Raw genomic sequence first — 14,618 nt, 5'->3', positions numbered from 1 at the left:
GTGTCTTGAGATTTTGGTGAGCAGTTATTCTGGGCCACCCGAGTGTCGGCAAGCCGGTTGTTCTGGCTGCACTGCTCAATCGGACAGATCTATGTGTCGCCCTATGTTTGTCCACCTTAGCACTGTTTGGCATTAAGAAATTGTTTCTGAGGAAAAAATTAAGAATAGACAGTGATATCTCAGAAATCAATTTTCATCCCACTGTTCCATCTGCAGGAGTCCACCACTTTTCCCATAATAAAAGAGTGAAGTCGAAAGCCCCTCAATTTTTTAAAGCAATCCAGAAAGAATTTCTATCTTTCTCTGCATGTATAAGCATCAAACGTGTACAACAAGGACAACTTGAATCTTAGGAGTCGTCTGCTGGAAACGGTTTGCTGGGATGATGCAATCAGTCTGGATCTATGCAGCCAGAACAGGGGCCAGCCGGTTGCGTTAGATCTCGTGGCGCAACGGTAGCGCGTCTGACTCCAGATCAGAAGGTTGCGTGTTCAAATCACGTCGGGATCAGGGGGTTGTTTGTTGAAGTTGTTAAGTCTCGCAAGATTTGCAGCGCTGTACTAGAGAGACAAAAGCTTTTAGAGAATGGGTGTTGTGGGCAACCTGAGTGTGAGCCGGCCAATCCCTTTGACCTCACTACTTAATTGAACAGATCAGTAGTTCACCGCATGAATGTCCACTTTTGCACCACTGAGTCATTAAGAATTTTTCCCTCTTCGTACAGGCGAGGTAACCAATGAGGAAATACAGTAATTTGTCATGAATCACTTTCCTCCACTTTTATAATTTGCGTGAGCTCAAAAAAGGCAAACATTGGAAGAAGGGAGGAGATTTTTTTACCCACTTGACTCAACACATCAACTCCACAAAGCAGCGAGGAATTTCAATCAGGAAGAGATACAAATAGCATCGGCTTCACATACCGGGAGTCGAACCCAGGCCGCCTGGGTGAAAACCAGGAATCCTAACCGCTAGACCATATGGGACAACACGTCTGAAAGCCTGTAGTTTGGAGGTGGAGAGAGTGGCAATTTCAGGCCTTCCTGGAGTTTTGCTTTCAGAACGTTGTCCTTTTGTGACTTGAGATTTTGGTAAGCAGTTATTCTGGGCCACCCGAGTGTCGGCAAGCCGGTTGTTCTGGCTGCACTGCTCAATCGGACAGATCTATGTGTCGCCCTATGTTTGTCCACCTTAGCACTGTTTGGCATTAAGAAATTGTTTCTGAGGAAAAAATTAAGAATAGACAGTGATATCTCAGAAATCAATTTTCATCCCACTGTTCCATCTGCAGGAGTCCACCACTTTTCCCATAATAAAAGATTGGAGTCGAAAGCCCCTCAATTTTTAAAGCAATCCAGAAAGAATTTCTATCTTTCTCTGCATGTATAAGCATCAAACGTGTACAACAAGGACAACTTGAATCTTAGGAGTCGTCTGCTGGAAACGGTTTGCTGGGATGATGCAATCAGTCTGGATCTATGCAGCCAGAACAGGGGCCAGCCGGTTGCGTTAGATCTCGTGGCGCAACGGTAGAGGGTCTGACTCCAAATCAGAAGGTTGCGTGTTCAAATCACGTCGGGATCAGGGGGTTGTTTGTTACAGTTGTTAAGTCTCGCAAGATTTGCAGCGCTGTACTAGAGAGACAAAAGCTTTTAGAGAATGGGTGTTGTGGGCAACCTGAGTGTGAGCCGGCCAATCCCTTTGACCTCACTACTTAATTGAACAGATCAGTAGTTCACCGCATGAATGTCCACTTTTGCACCACTGAGTCATTAAGAATTTTTCCCTCTTCGTACAGGCGAGGTAACCAATGAGGAAATACATTAATTTGTCATGAATCACTTTCCTCCACTTTTATAATTTGCGTGAGCTCAAAAATGGCAAATATTGGAAGAAGGGAGATTTTTTTACCCACTTGACTCAACACATCAACCCCACAAAGCAGCGAGGAATTTCAATCAGGAAGAGATACAAATAGCATCGGCTTCCCATACCGGGAGTCGAACCCGGGCCGCCTGGGTGAAAACCAGGAATCCTAACCGCTAGACCATATGGGACAACACATCTGAAAGCCTGTGTTTTGGAGGTAAAGAGAGTGGCAATTTCAGGCCTTCCTGGAGTTTTGCTTTCAGAACGTTGTCCTTTTGTGACTTGAGATTTTGGTGAGCAGTTATTCTGGGCCACCCGAGTGTCGGCAAGCCGGTTGTTCTGGCTGCACTGCTCAATCGGACAGATCTATGTGTCGCCCTATGTTTGTCCAGCTTAGCACTGTTTGGCATTAAGAAATTGTTTCTGAGGAAAAAATTAAGAATAGACAGTGATATCTCAGAAATCAATTTTCATCCCACTGTTCCATCTGCAGGAGTCCACCACTTTTCCCATAATAAAAGAGTGGAGTCGAAAGCCCCTCAATTTTTAAAGCAATCCAGAAAGAATTTCTATCTTTCTCTGCATGTATAAGCATCAAACGTGTACAACAAGGACAACTTGAATCTTGGGAGTCGTCTGCTGGAAACGGTTTGCTGGGATGATGCAATCAGCCTGGATCTATGCAGCCAGAACAGGGGCCAGCCGGTTGCGTTAGATCTCGTGGCGCAACGGTAGCGCGTCTGACTCCAGATCAGAAGGTTGCGTGTTCAAATCACGTCGGGATCAGGGGGTTGTTTGTTGAAGTTGTTAAGTCTCGCAAGATTTGCAGCGCTGTACTAGAGAGACAAAAGCTTTTAGAGAATGGCTGTTGTGGGCAACCTGAATGTGAGCCGGCCAATCCCTTTGACCTCACTACTTAATTGAACAGATCAGTAGGTCACCGCATGAATGTCCACTTTTGCACCACTGAGTCATTAAGAATTTTTCCCTCTTCGTACAGGCGAGGTAACCAATGAGGAAATACAGTAATTTGTCATGAATCACTTTCCCCCAATTTAATAATTTGCGTGAGCTCAAAAAAGGCAAATATTGGAAGAAGGGAGGAGATTTTTTTACCCACTTGACGGAACACATCAACCCCACAAAACAGCGAGGAATTTCAATCAGGAAGAGATACAAATAGCATCGGCTTCCCATACCGGGAGTCGAACCCGGGCCGCCTGGGTGAAAACCAGGAATCCTAACCGCTAGACCATATGGGACAACACGTCTGAAAGCCTGTGTTTTGGAGGTGAAGAGAGTGGCAATTTCAGGCCTTCCTGGAGTTTTGCTTTCAGAACGTTGTCCTTTTGCGACTTGAGATTTTGGTGAGCAGTTATTCTGGGCCACCCGAGTGTCGGCAAGCCGGTTGTTCTGGCTGCACTGCTCAATCGGACAGATCTATGTGTCGCCCTATGTTTGTCCACCTTAGCACTGTTTGGCATTAAGAAATTGTTTCTGAGGAAAAAATTAAGAATAGACAGTGATATCTCAGAAATCAATTTTCATTCCACTGTTCCATCTGCAGGAGTCCACCACTTTTCCCATAATAAAAGAGTGGAGTCGAAAGCCCCTCAATTTTTAAAGCAATCCAGAAAGAATTTCTATTTTTCTCTGCATGTATAAGCATCAAACGTGTACAACAAGGACAACTTGAATCTTAGGAGTCGTCTGCTGGAAACAGTTTGCTGGGATGATGCAATCAGTCTGGATCTATGCAGCCAGAACAGGGGCCAGGCGGTTGCGTTAGATCATGTGGCGCAACGGTAGCACGTCTGACTCCAGATCAGAAGGTTGCGTGTTCAAATCACGTCGGGATCAGGGGGTTGTTTGTTGCAGTTGTTAAGTCTCGCAAGATTTGCAGCGCTGTACTAGAGAGACAAAAGCTTTTAGAGAATGGGTGTTGTGGGCAACCTGAATGTGAGCCGGCCAATCCCTTTGACCTCACTACTTAATTGAACAGATCAGTAGGTCACCGCATGAATGTCCACTTTTGCACCACTGAGTCATTAAGAATTTTTCCCTCTTCGTACAGGCGAGGTAACCAATGAGGAAATACAGTAATTTGTCATGAATCACTTTGCCCCAATTTAATAATTTGCGTGAGCTCAAAAAAGGCAAATATTGAAAGAAGGGAGAAGATTTTTTTACCCACTTGACTCAACACATCAACCCCACAAAGCAGCGAGGAATTTCAATCAGGAAGAGATACAAATAGCATCGGCTTCCCATACCGGGAGTCGAACCCGGGCCGCCTGGGTGAAAACCAGGAATCCTAACCGCTAGACCATATGGGACAACACGTCTGAAAGCCTGTGTTTTGGAGGTGAAGAGAGTGGCAATTTCAGGCCTTCCTGGAGTTTTGCTTTCAGAACGTTGTCCTTTTGTGACTTGAGATTTTGGTGAGCAGTTATTCTGGGCCACCCGAGTGTCGGCAAGCCGGTTGTTCTGGCTGCACTGCTCAATCGGACAGATCTATGTGTCGCCCTATGTTTGTCCAGCTTAGCACTGTTTGGCATTAAGAAATTGATTCTGAGGAAAAAATTAAGAATAGACAGTGATATCTCAGAAATCAATTTTCATCCCACTGTTCCATCTGCAGGAGTCCACCACTTTTCCCATAATAAAAGAGTGGAGTCGAAAGCCCCTCAATTTTTAAAGCAATCCAGAAAGAATTTCTATCTTTCTCTGCATGTATAAGCATCAAACGTGTACAACAAGGACAACTTGAATCTTAGGAGTCGTCTGCTGGAAACGGTTTGCTGGGATGATGCAATCAGTCTGGATCTATGCAGCCAGAACAGGGGCCAGCCATTGCGTTAGATCTCGTGGCGCAACGGTAGCGCGTCTGACTCCAGATCAGAAGGTTGTGTGTTCAAATCACGTCGGGATCAGGGGGTTGTTTGTTGAAGTTGTTAAAGCCGAAAGTATACTAGGGACGTCCGCGTATGCGCGCCGTCAGCATGACGTCATTTTCGTCATCAAGAGGGTCCGCGGCCGGCCGCGCGGACCGTCCGCGTGCAGCCCAAAATTTGAGACCGCGCGGACAGTGCGCGTACAGTCCGCGTACAACAGCGCATGCGCGTGAAAATATTTAGACGGGGCACTCCACTATAAACAATTATACAAAGGAAATAGACAGCATTTGCACACACACAATCGTTTTTCTTCTTTAACTTTTACTTCTTCCTAGAACAGAAAGCCCTGGGGCATGTTTATTTGATTCCTGTTCTTTGTTGTCTTGTTGTTTGTTCTAAACTGTGTTTGCAATGGTGGATCAGTTACTTTTCTTCACCTATCCTAATGTTTTAATGTACTGTAAATGTCGCCAAATCAGTGCTGCCCTGACAGCCTGTTAGACTAATAATTTGAATAAGAAATCATTTGTATTGCGTATAGTGTCGAACGCGGCCATCCGCGTGTAGCCGCGGGGACTATACTCGGAAAGCTGCGCGGACGCGTGCGCGCGCGAGCCGGACGCGGACGCGGAAAAAAAGTATACCCGGGCCTTAAGTCTCGCAAGATTTGCAGCGCTGTACTAGAGAGACAAAAGCTTTTAGAGAATGGGTGGTGTGGGCAACCTGAGTGTGAGCCGGCCAATCCCTTTGACCTCACTACTTAATTGAACAGATCAGTAGGTCACCGCATGAATGTCCACTTTAGCACCACTGAGTAATTAAGAATTTTTCCCTCTTCGTACAGGCGAGGTAACCAATGAGGAAATACAGTAATTTGTCATGAATCACTTTCCCCCAATTTAATAATTTGCGTGAGCTCAAAAAAGGCAAATATTGGAAGAAGGGAGGAGATTTTTTACCCACTTGACGCAACACATCAACCCCACAAAACAGCGAGGAATTTCAATCAGGAAGAGATACAAATAGCATCGGCTTCCGATACCGGGAGTCGAACCCGGGCCACCTGGGTGAAAACCAGGAATCCTAACCGCTAGACCATATGGGACAACACGTCTGAAAGCCTGTGTTTTGGAGGTGAAGAGAGTGGCAATTTCAGGCCTTCCTGGAGTTTTGCTTTCAGAACGTTGTCCTTTTGTGACTTGAGATTTTGGTGAGCAGTTATTCTGGGCCACCCGAGTGTCGGCAAGCCGGTTGTTCTGGCTGCACTGCTCAATCGGACAGATCTATGTGTCGCCCTATGTTTGTCCACCTTAGCACTGTTTGGCATTAAGAAATTGTTTCTGAGGAAAAAATTAAGAATAGACAGTGATATCTCAGAAATCAATTTTCATCCCACTGTTCCATCTGCAGGAGTCCACCACTTTTCCCATAATAAAAGAGTGAAGTCGAAAGCCCCTCAATTTTTAAAGCAATCCAGAAAGAATTTCTATCTTTCTCTGCATGTATAAGCATCAAACGTGTACAACAAGGACAACTTGAATCTTAGGAGTCGTCTGCTGGAAACGGTTTGCTGGGATGATGCAATCAGTCTGGATCTATGCAGCCAGAACAGGGGCCAGCCGGTTGCGTTAGATCTCGTGGCGCAACGGTAGCGCGTCTGACTCCAGATCAGAAGGTTGTGTGTTCAAATCACGTCGGGATCAGGGGGTTGTTTGTTGAAGTTGTTAAGTCTCGCAAGATTTGCAGCGCTGTACTAGAGAGACAAAAGCTTTTAGAGAATGGGTGTTGTGGGCAACCTGAGTGTGAGCCGGCCAATCCCTTTGACCTCACTACTTAATTGAACAGATCAGTAGTTCACCGCATGAATGTCCACTTTTGCACCACTGAGTCATTAAGAATTTTTCCCTCTTCGTACAGGCGAGGTAACCAATGAGGAAATACAGTAATTTGTCATGAATCACTTTCCTCCACTTTTATAATTTGCGTGAGCTCAAAAAAGGCAAATATTGGAAGAAGGGAGGAGATTTTTTTACCCACTTGACTCAACACATCAACCCCACAAAGCAGCGAGGAATTTCAATCAGGAAGAGATACAAATAGCATCGGCTTCCCATACCGGGAGTCGAACCCGGGCCGCCTGGGTGAAAACCAGGAATCCTATCCGCTAGACCATATGGGACAACATGTCTGAAACCCTGTGTTTTGGAGGTGGAGAGAGTGGCAATTTCAGGCCTTCCTGGAGTTTTGCTTTCAGAACGTTGTCCTTTTGTGACTTGAGATTTTGGTGAGCAGTTATTCTGGGCCACCCGAGTGTCGGCAAGCCGGTTGTTCTGGCTGCACTGCTCAATCGGACAGATCTATGTGTCGCCCTATGTTTGTCCACCTTAGCACTGTTTGGCATTAAGAAATTGTTTCTGAGGAAAAAATTAAGAATAGACAGTGATATCTCAGAAATCAATTTTCATTCCACTGTTCCATCTGCAGGAGTCCACCACTTTTCCCATAATAAAAGAGTGGAGTCGAAAGCCCCTCAATTTTTAAAGCAATCCAGAAAGAATTTCTATCTTTCTCTGCATGTATAAGCATCAAACGTGTACAACAAGGACAACTTGAATCTTAGGAGTCGTCTGCTGGAAACGGTTTGCTGGGATGATGCAATCAGTCTGGATCTATGCAGCCAGAACAGGGGCCAACCGATTCCGTTAGATCTCGTGGCGCAACGGTAGCGCGTCTGACTCCAGATCAGAAGGTTGCGTGTTCAAATCACGTCGGGATCAGGGGATTGTTTGTTACAGTTGTTAAGTCTCGCAAGATTTGCAGCGCTGTACTAGAGAGACAAAAGCTTTTAGAGAATGGGTGTTGTGGGCAACCTGAGTGTGAGCCGGCCAATCCCTTTGACCTCACTACTTAATTGAACAGATCAGTAGTTCAACGCATGAATGTCCACTTTTGCACCACTGAGTCATTAAGAATTTTTCCCTCTTCGTACAGGTGAGGAAACCAATGAGGACATACAGTAATTTGTCATGAATCACAATCTTTTTTTTGAGCTTGCGTGATTATTGGAAGAAGGGAGGATTTTTTTACCCACTTGACTCAACACATCATCCCCACAAAGCAGCGAGGTATTTCAATCAGGAAGAGATGCAAAAAGTATCGGCAAAAAGTGTCACCCCATGTTTTGTATTTCTGTGACAAAACACTCAGGGTTCATGTAATTCTCGGAAAGTTTGAATCCCTCCCCCCGCGGTATGCCTCCAGGGGCCTCATTTATCTAGCGTGCGTACACACAGAAGTGTGCGTAGGAACAGTTTTACGCAAAGTGTGGAATTTATCAAATTGCACTTATACTTCGAGGTGTGTGTATATTTACGCACATTTCTGAGTATGCGTACGCAGAGCATCTTGTGGTAGAATAGCAATACTACACAGGACCGTCCATCCCCAGCATTAAAAGAACACTTTGTCTATTTATTATCCACCCCCAGGTGTTAAAAATGATTACTGTTAATAAAGTAACTGCAAATCAGTGTTGAAGTTAATTAATGAAATTAGTGTTTAACCCTATATAAGAAAGCTGCGCCAAATGCTTGACACAGTGCAATGGCTTTCATAATTTCATTCAATTAACGTGCAAGTTATTTGTGATGCAAACCTCTCTTTGTTAAACGTTGTTGCGCGGTGGCCTGGGGGAACACACAACTCCTTTATAATGCAGAACAGCTCAGAAACATTACACATTTATTTAAAGTTGTTTTGCAGTATGGAAAAAGAGTCAATGCTTTATGGATTATTTGTCATTTTATTTGCGCAAGAGGCAATCTGTTTAAGAGACTCGTTAATTTGCAACAATACACTGGTTAAGTTGCTCAGTTGTTTTTTATCTCATTAATGGCTTTGGTTGTGTCCTCTTGATTTTGCAGCACTGCATCAGTCAGCACTCTTGGCGGACGGCGCACGGAAGGGGCAACGCACGGGCCCACCTCTACCACCTCCTCTGTAACCATGGGTGTTACTAAGGACACATGGTCATTATTATTTAAATGCATTAATTCAATTGTTACACTTAAAATAAAATGTTTACACAGCCTATTCCAGTTGGTTTGTCTTACCTTGCGTTTGGGTGTTAGATGGGCCGCCTTGTTCTGGCACAAAAGCATCAGTGTCCCCATCACGAATAATCCCGGACAGAGCTGTGTCGCCAATGATGCTGGCTACGCAGCTGTCCAAGGAAGAAATTTCAGTTGTGGTCTGTCCTCCTCCAGTTGCACTGATTTCACGTCGATGTGATGTGACGCGTTTTTTGGCAGATAATTTAGTATCAAACAACTTTTTTTTATTTCTGGAACTGTCCTCTCCTCAGACCCCACGGAATTAACTGCACTGGTGACATGCTTCCATACTGAATGTTTCCTTTTGTTGGTTATTCCTCCCGCACACACAAGTGAACCAAACAGTAAGTGTTGATTGGACTCAAACTCATTGTGGGAAAAGTACAACCACGTGACTTATAAAGGGAGGTGTTGTCCCATATATGGTTAATTGGAGGCGTTTCGAAATGCAAATTACCATGACCCTGAACACGCATGGTGCTTAAGAACATGTGGGATCCCGATTTTTTTATACATTCTAAATTTCATTCGTATGTACAAATATAGAACATTTTCTATGCAATGTTGATAAATGAGGCCCCAGGAGTGGTACAGCTGTATCTGTCTTCTATAAATCTGATAAGACTCTTTGGAAATATGAAGGATGCAATGCTACTCTATAGGTACTCAAGATTCACATGACATTGGCAGAAACTGTGTGTTATGTCACCTTTAAGATTTCCAGCAGGCTTTCCATGTACTGCCCTGCCATAATTGGTATCTTAAACCCAAGAGAGCATGAGGGTATGACAATCTGCTGGGTAAAAATTAAATATCAGTACATTGGCTTACTCTGTAAAAAATGAAAATCATTGTTCCCTTGATCTTAAACCACCTTAGATCTTTGTTTTTTAAATTTATGACTTGAAGCATGGTGATCTGTGAAAATATCAAGGTAAAATTTGCAATAATAAAACAAACCAACAAAAAAACATGGCAGGTTGATGAACAAAAAATATGCACAGATACAAATTTTCATACATACTTTTTTCTTTTATTTCATTCCCTTTTAATTATGATTTTATGAGTAGACAAGGTGCTTCAGTCCGTTAGCTTGTGCTCACCAATCTTGGCGAGAATAACTCATAAAGAATAATTGTAATTATGCACCGGTATGAGTTTCTTATTGTCTCAGATAGAAGAGCTAATCAGCAAAGAAAGAACAAGACCCACAACCCTTAGAAATCAATGCTTATCACACAAGGATAGAGGATTTATGAGACGAGGGTTTGCTGGAAAAAAGACATCATTGTAAAACACTAGATTCACATACTATTTGTAATACATTAAATGCCGCATGACCCGGGGCTATGTTATGAAAACATTTTATAGTACTCTGTTCTCTATTAGTGATGTCTGTGTTTTGCAGTACCAAACTGAGAAAATGCTATTTAAGTAGTTTGGAATACCGTCCGGGCCATCTCATGGGGTTGTGGGGCCTTAGGCAAGATCATGAAAATGGGCGCTACCAGTGTAAAAACTGTCATAGTACTAAAGATTGATGAGTGACAAGAGAGCACACCAAAAATACTGTAAGTGTATAAATCATTATTATGTCAAAAATATTTAATTTGATAATGCAAAGTGTAGCAGAACTTAGCTATGTATTGCACATTTTAAATGCTCCCCAACTGTTTGTTTAAATATTTAAACAATAAAAAGAAGCTTAGGCAGCTGATTTATTGCCTCGCTGCCTCATGATCGGCCAATCGGCGGCTGACTTGAAGCAGTGCATGCCGGTTAGTAATTTTGTCCGACCTGAGCTGGCGCTGAAGGCACATGACTGTGTCATATGGTTTTAAAGTACCGCAAGAGCGTTTCGAGAGTAGCTGGCTAGCTCAGCCAATGCAGCCTCTCCAGAGCGGCTGCACGGAGTTGTGATGACGACAAAGCTCTTCGTGATTGGTCTTCTCACTGATGACAACGATCATGTGCGTTTCAAGTTTAATCCAACCTTCAGTTCCACTAATAAACATTATAAATGTATGTTTTATAACATAAAAAAAACATGTTAATATGCATAAAATAGGCTTGTTTCCTGTTATTTTCGGGCATACAGTATAAGCAGCAATTAAAATATTAGATATAAAATGTTTCTGGTTGCAACTTTTTATTAAAAGGTTTGTTTTTATGAAATTCACCATCTAATTGACTTCATTTGCGATTAAAAAAAAGGAATCACGGCACACACGTCACTACGGCAAGCAGCAGGTGTCCGGCTTGACAGCTCCATCTTCAGATCCTCCCTCGACAAACCGGCAAACCTCACCAATCGGCAAACCTCACCAATCGGCAAACCTCACCAAGCGGCAAACCTCACCAATCGGTCTGCCCAGGGCCGGATGATCTCAAACACACCTCTTGACTTCGGGGCATGAAGGCAGCTCTGTGAAATGCATTCAGACAGACTTCACCGCCAGTGAAACAGAATTTAGAAATATAAACAGAGAGCGCCTTTATGAGAACTAATCGCATATTTGAAAACTACAATACTAACAAAATGATGAAGGTATCTCAGGAGACAGGAAGTAAACCAAACATTGGATTCGGATGTGTCTTGATGCCCTCCTGTCTTGGAATGCTGCCCCAGGGCTTGAAATGAACACCCGACCACGTGCCAAATGCGGGTGAATTTTGCAATTGTCGAGTAACACTGTCAATCTACCGGCCACATTGGCGGGTAGCCAATGTGAATCAGTCTGCCACAGTGGCTGGTGGTCAAAAAAGTTAACTTCAGGCCCTGGCTGCCTCCGAAGGCAACATTTTAGAGCTTTCGGATGCAGCCAGTGTGTCACTGTGAAATGGTTATAACAGTCAGCATGTGTGTGGTCTCGCAATCTGGTCAAATTGTCTAGTGTGTGCGTTCAGCGCATGTCTGTTGTCACGATTTGAAAATCTACTATGTTCTATGCCTTAGGATCAGTTCCAGCTCCATCTTGGTCTAGTGGTTTTAGGTAGTTATAATTAAAAGCCCAAGGGAGAGAGTTAAACAGAAGCCCAACAAAAAGGTTTATATTGGGTTTAATTTCCCAGTTTATTGACAAAAGCTCACAGTCAACAAACGAAAATGAAAAACAGGAGATATTGTACAGGAGAGAGCAAAACATGGTAAAGTCAATATATTTATCAGCATTTCTTTCTTAATTTCTATAAAGACAATTGACTTTGGACAACTTTCACTATTTAATCAGCACTCATAGAAAATAAGTAGATAATTGAAATGAAAAATTTACAAAAGTTGTATCCTACAACACCTTACCAGTCCCTTCAGAAAAACGCAATTATGCGATTGCGTGATTCAACGCATAATCAGCCAAAGTCTGAGCATTCAAAGTCTCAGCCAAAGGATTTTTTCAAATACGCCGCACTTTCGCAGCATAAATTGCAGATTTCCGTGCGCAAAAAATGCGGGGCTTGCATGATTCCATAATCCCCGCATTTTCATAAAAATCAAATATATCTTAGCAGAAAGTTGAAAAATGTTGCATTTACTTCCCACAAGCGCAGCCATGTCCCCTGTTGCCATGGGAACATTATGAAGTGACATGATTATGTGACGTGAACATCATTGAAAAGCTGGAAACAGTTTTTGCAAGTTCCCGCAATTGAATCGCATAGAATTGCATTAATATCCCCCATATTCCATTGCATTTTTTTAAGAAAACTTGCCGCAAGATCAAGGATTTTTGCCCGCAATAATCACAAAAAAACTCTGCGTTTTTCTGGAAGGACTACCTTACTATTCACATACACTGTAAAAAGTGAAAGTTGGACCTACTTACATGTAAACAAATTACTTCAATTGGTAACACTTAAAGAACACTTTAGCCACACTGCATTTCTAGATTAATTTAAGGTCAATTAGCCTTTCGCCGATCCCCAACCCCCCACCCACCCCCCCTTAGTTACTGTTGCTACTTCCGACAAACAAATGACCAGCGCGACAGATTGCCATGACGGAAAGCGATATACCCGTGCGTGTCTGTGACCTTTTTTGGAGCAATACCTCACCGATATCCTCCAGATCGAGGCAAAAGGGGTTTACAGTATGCAGTAGAGAGAACCACGTTTAATAACACGTGAGCCCTCAGTGAGCCAGTGGCCAAATACGGCGCGGCGCGGACAAACCCGGAGATAAAAGGAAAAACTTAAATTCGTCTGCAATCTGCATTGCCAAACAATAAGAAATACATACATATTAATGTTCATGTATATTTTACATTTAAGTCTGTAAAAGACAGCATAGATGAAGTGAAAAAGCATTAAATAAGTTGTTACCCTTTGGTGGCACATTAAAAACAAACAAACATTCGAATAGCATTTTTTTAATTCGAATTATTATTGCCATTTGAATATCCGTGCCCATCCCTAGTCAAGATCAAATGCCTGACAGGATATTTTCACAGACTAACACACGTCACGTCTCAGGCATAGACTACAGTATTTAAAATAGCATATATGCATTAGTTATATTTTCTATTTAATTTATAGAGCAATTCACGCAAAGATATTAGGTTAACTATAGTCTATATAGAAGAGAGTAAGTGTATGTCGACTCGCAGCGGAGTGGAGAGGGGGCGTGGCATCACGATGGTGTCTCTCCATCGTGATGTCAGTCAACCATCACGATGGACGATGATATCGTCTATCGGCACAACCCTAATGTGAAGTTTACCACAGTTAAATAAGTAAAAATAATAAAGAGCCAATCTTTCCCCCCGCCATTACAAACATTCTCTCACGCACCCCCGGTGGTCAGTCTGCGCACCACTAGGGGTGCACGCACCCCAGTTTGGGAACCACTGCAGTAGAGGGATATATTCAAAATATAAAAATACGCAATGAAGGAGACACGACTACTATCGAGGCTAATGCTTAGCGGTCTCAAGCAAAAAATGAGAAACCACATGACCGGTAACTCAAATGCAACCAGCACAGCCTTTTGGATCAGTCATGCTGTTGCACTGCCAGGTAAGTTCTCTTTCATATGGTATGGTCTATTAATGTCTATTGCGAGTAGCTATTTTGTTAAAATACAAGGGTATGTTAGCTAGCTAAAACTACATGTGTTTCAAAGCCATTCAAAGCTAACTAACATTTCTCTGTCTGTTGTTTTGAGGATAGCTGTTTTGAGAATCATAATGTTTTATTTCCTTTGGTGATAACCAGAATTCACAAATAGGAAATTGTTTTGGCTTAAAAGTTGCAGGACAGATAATAAAATAAATAAAATGTATAATATAATAAAATTGCACAGCATTTACGGGATTGGGAAACTCAGGGGTAGGTTTTCCGTTTTTTTTAAAGCTGAAACCGGTCCGTGGTGAAAAAAAGGTTGGTGACCCCTGGCTTAGAGAGTAGGTTAACATTCTGGCAATTATATTCATGGTAATCATAACTTTGGTCCAATTTGTGTTCTTGCCCCTAGTTAGTAGATCTAGACAACACTGTAACTAGTTAGCTGTAAGCCTTACCTTTGTGCAGATGTATTTATGCTTCGTAAATGTTCGACACATTTAACTGGATGGGGCAGTCCACACTGTTTCACCATTGTATGGGGCAGTCCACACTGTTTTATCCATTGTATGCATCGCTCACAAACACCGCGGGCGTGAATGTTTGTCGGATGTGCTCACATAGTAACGGTTGCTGTGATGGGTGATTGGACAATGGCCGTTTTGGGGGAGGGGCCGGCGAAAGG

The 14,618-nt window shown here is 43.0% G+C and overlaps 12 non-coding genes across 12 annotated transcripts; 6 read left to right on the top strand and 6 right to left on the bottom strand.

The window, feature by feature from the left end:
* The first annotated feature begins 438 nt into the window (after nt 1-438).
* Nucleotides 439-510, top strand: trnaw-cca (transfer RNA tryptophan (anticodon CCA)). Its single transcript has one exon. It is a non-coding gene; the product is annotated as a tRNA-Trp (tRNA).
* Nucleotides 511-914: 404 nt separating this feature from the next.
* On the bottom strand, nt 915-986 carry trnae-uuc (transfer RNA glutamic acid (anticodon UUC)). Its single transcript has one exon. It is a non-coding gene; the product is annotated as a tRNA-Glu (tRNA).
* A 999-nt stretch (nt 987-1,985) lies between these two features.
* trnae-uuc (transfer RNA glutamic acid (anticodon UUC)) lies at nt 1,986-2,057 on the bottom strand. Its single transcript has one exon. It is a non-coding gene; the product is annotated as a tRNA-Glu (tRNA).
* A 526-nt stretch (nt 2,058-2,583) lies between these two features.
* Nucleotides 2,584-2,655, top strand: trnaw-cca (transfer RNA tryptophan (anticodon CCA)). The gene has a single exon. It is a non-coding gene; the product is annotated as a tRNA-Trp (tRNA).
* Nucleotides 2,656-3,059: 404 nt separating this feature from the next.
* Nucleotides 3,060-3,131, bottom strand: trnae-uuc (transfer RNA glutamic acid (anticodon UUC)). The gene has a single exon. It is a non-coding gene; the product is annotated as a tRNA-Glu (tRNA).
* Nucleotides 3,132-3,657: 526 nt separating this feature from the next.
* On the top strand, nt 3,658-3,729 carry trnaw-cca (transfer RNA tryptophan (anticodon CCA)). Its single transcript has one exon. It is a non-coding gene; the product is annotated as a tRNA-Trp (tRNA).
* A 404-nt stretch (nt 3,730-4,133) lies between these two features.
* On the bottom strand, nt 4,134-4,205 carry trnae-uuc (transfer RNA glutamic acid (anticodon UUC)). Its single transcript has one exon. It is a non-coding gene; the product is annotated as a tRNA-Glu (tRNA).
* A 525-nt stretch (nt 4,206-4,730) lies between these two features.
* On the top strand, nt 4,731-4,802 carry trnaw-cca (transfer RNA tryptophan (anticodon CCA)). Its single transcript has one exon. It is a non-coding gene; the product is annotated as a tRNA-Trp (tRNA).
* A 997-nt stretch (nt 4,803-5,799) lies between these two features.
* On the bottom strand, nt 5,800-5,871 carry trnae-uuc (transfer RNA glutamic acid (anticodon UUC)). The gene has a single exon. It is a non-coding gene; the product is annotated as a tRNA-Glu (tRNA).
* A 526-nt stretch (nt 5,872-6,397) lies between these two features.
* On the top strand, nt 6,398-6,469 carry trnaw-cca (transfer RNA tryptophan (anticodon CCA)). Its single transcript has one exon. It is a non-coding gene; the product is annotated as a tRNA-Trp (tRNA).
* Nucleotides 6,470-6,873: 404 nt separating this feature from the next.
* On the bottom strand, nt 6,874-6,945 carry trnae-uuc (transfer RNA glutamic acid (anticodon UUC)). The gene has a single exon. It is a non-coding gene; the product is annotated as a tRNA-Glu (tRNA).
* Nucleotides 6,946-7,471: 526 nt separating this feature from the next.
* Nucleotides 7,472-7,543, top strand: trnaw-cca (transfer RNA tryptophan (anticodon CCA)). The gene has a single exon. It is a non-coding gene; the product is annotated as a tRNA-Trp (tRNA).
* The last annotated feature ends 7,075 nt before the right edge of the window (nt 7,544-14,618 follow it).

The sequence above is a fragment of the Misgurnus anguillicaudatus genome, chromosome 15, assembly GCF_027580225.2.
Source record: "Misgurnus anguillicaudatus chromosome 15, ASM2758022v2, whole genome shotgun sequence".
Classification (NCBI taxonomy): Eukaryota; Metazoa; Chordata; class Actinopteri; order Cypriniformes; family Cobitidae; genus Misgurnus; species Misgurnus anguillicaudatus.
This window is presented reverse-complemented; position numbering and strand designations above follow the sequence as displayed.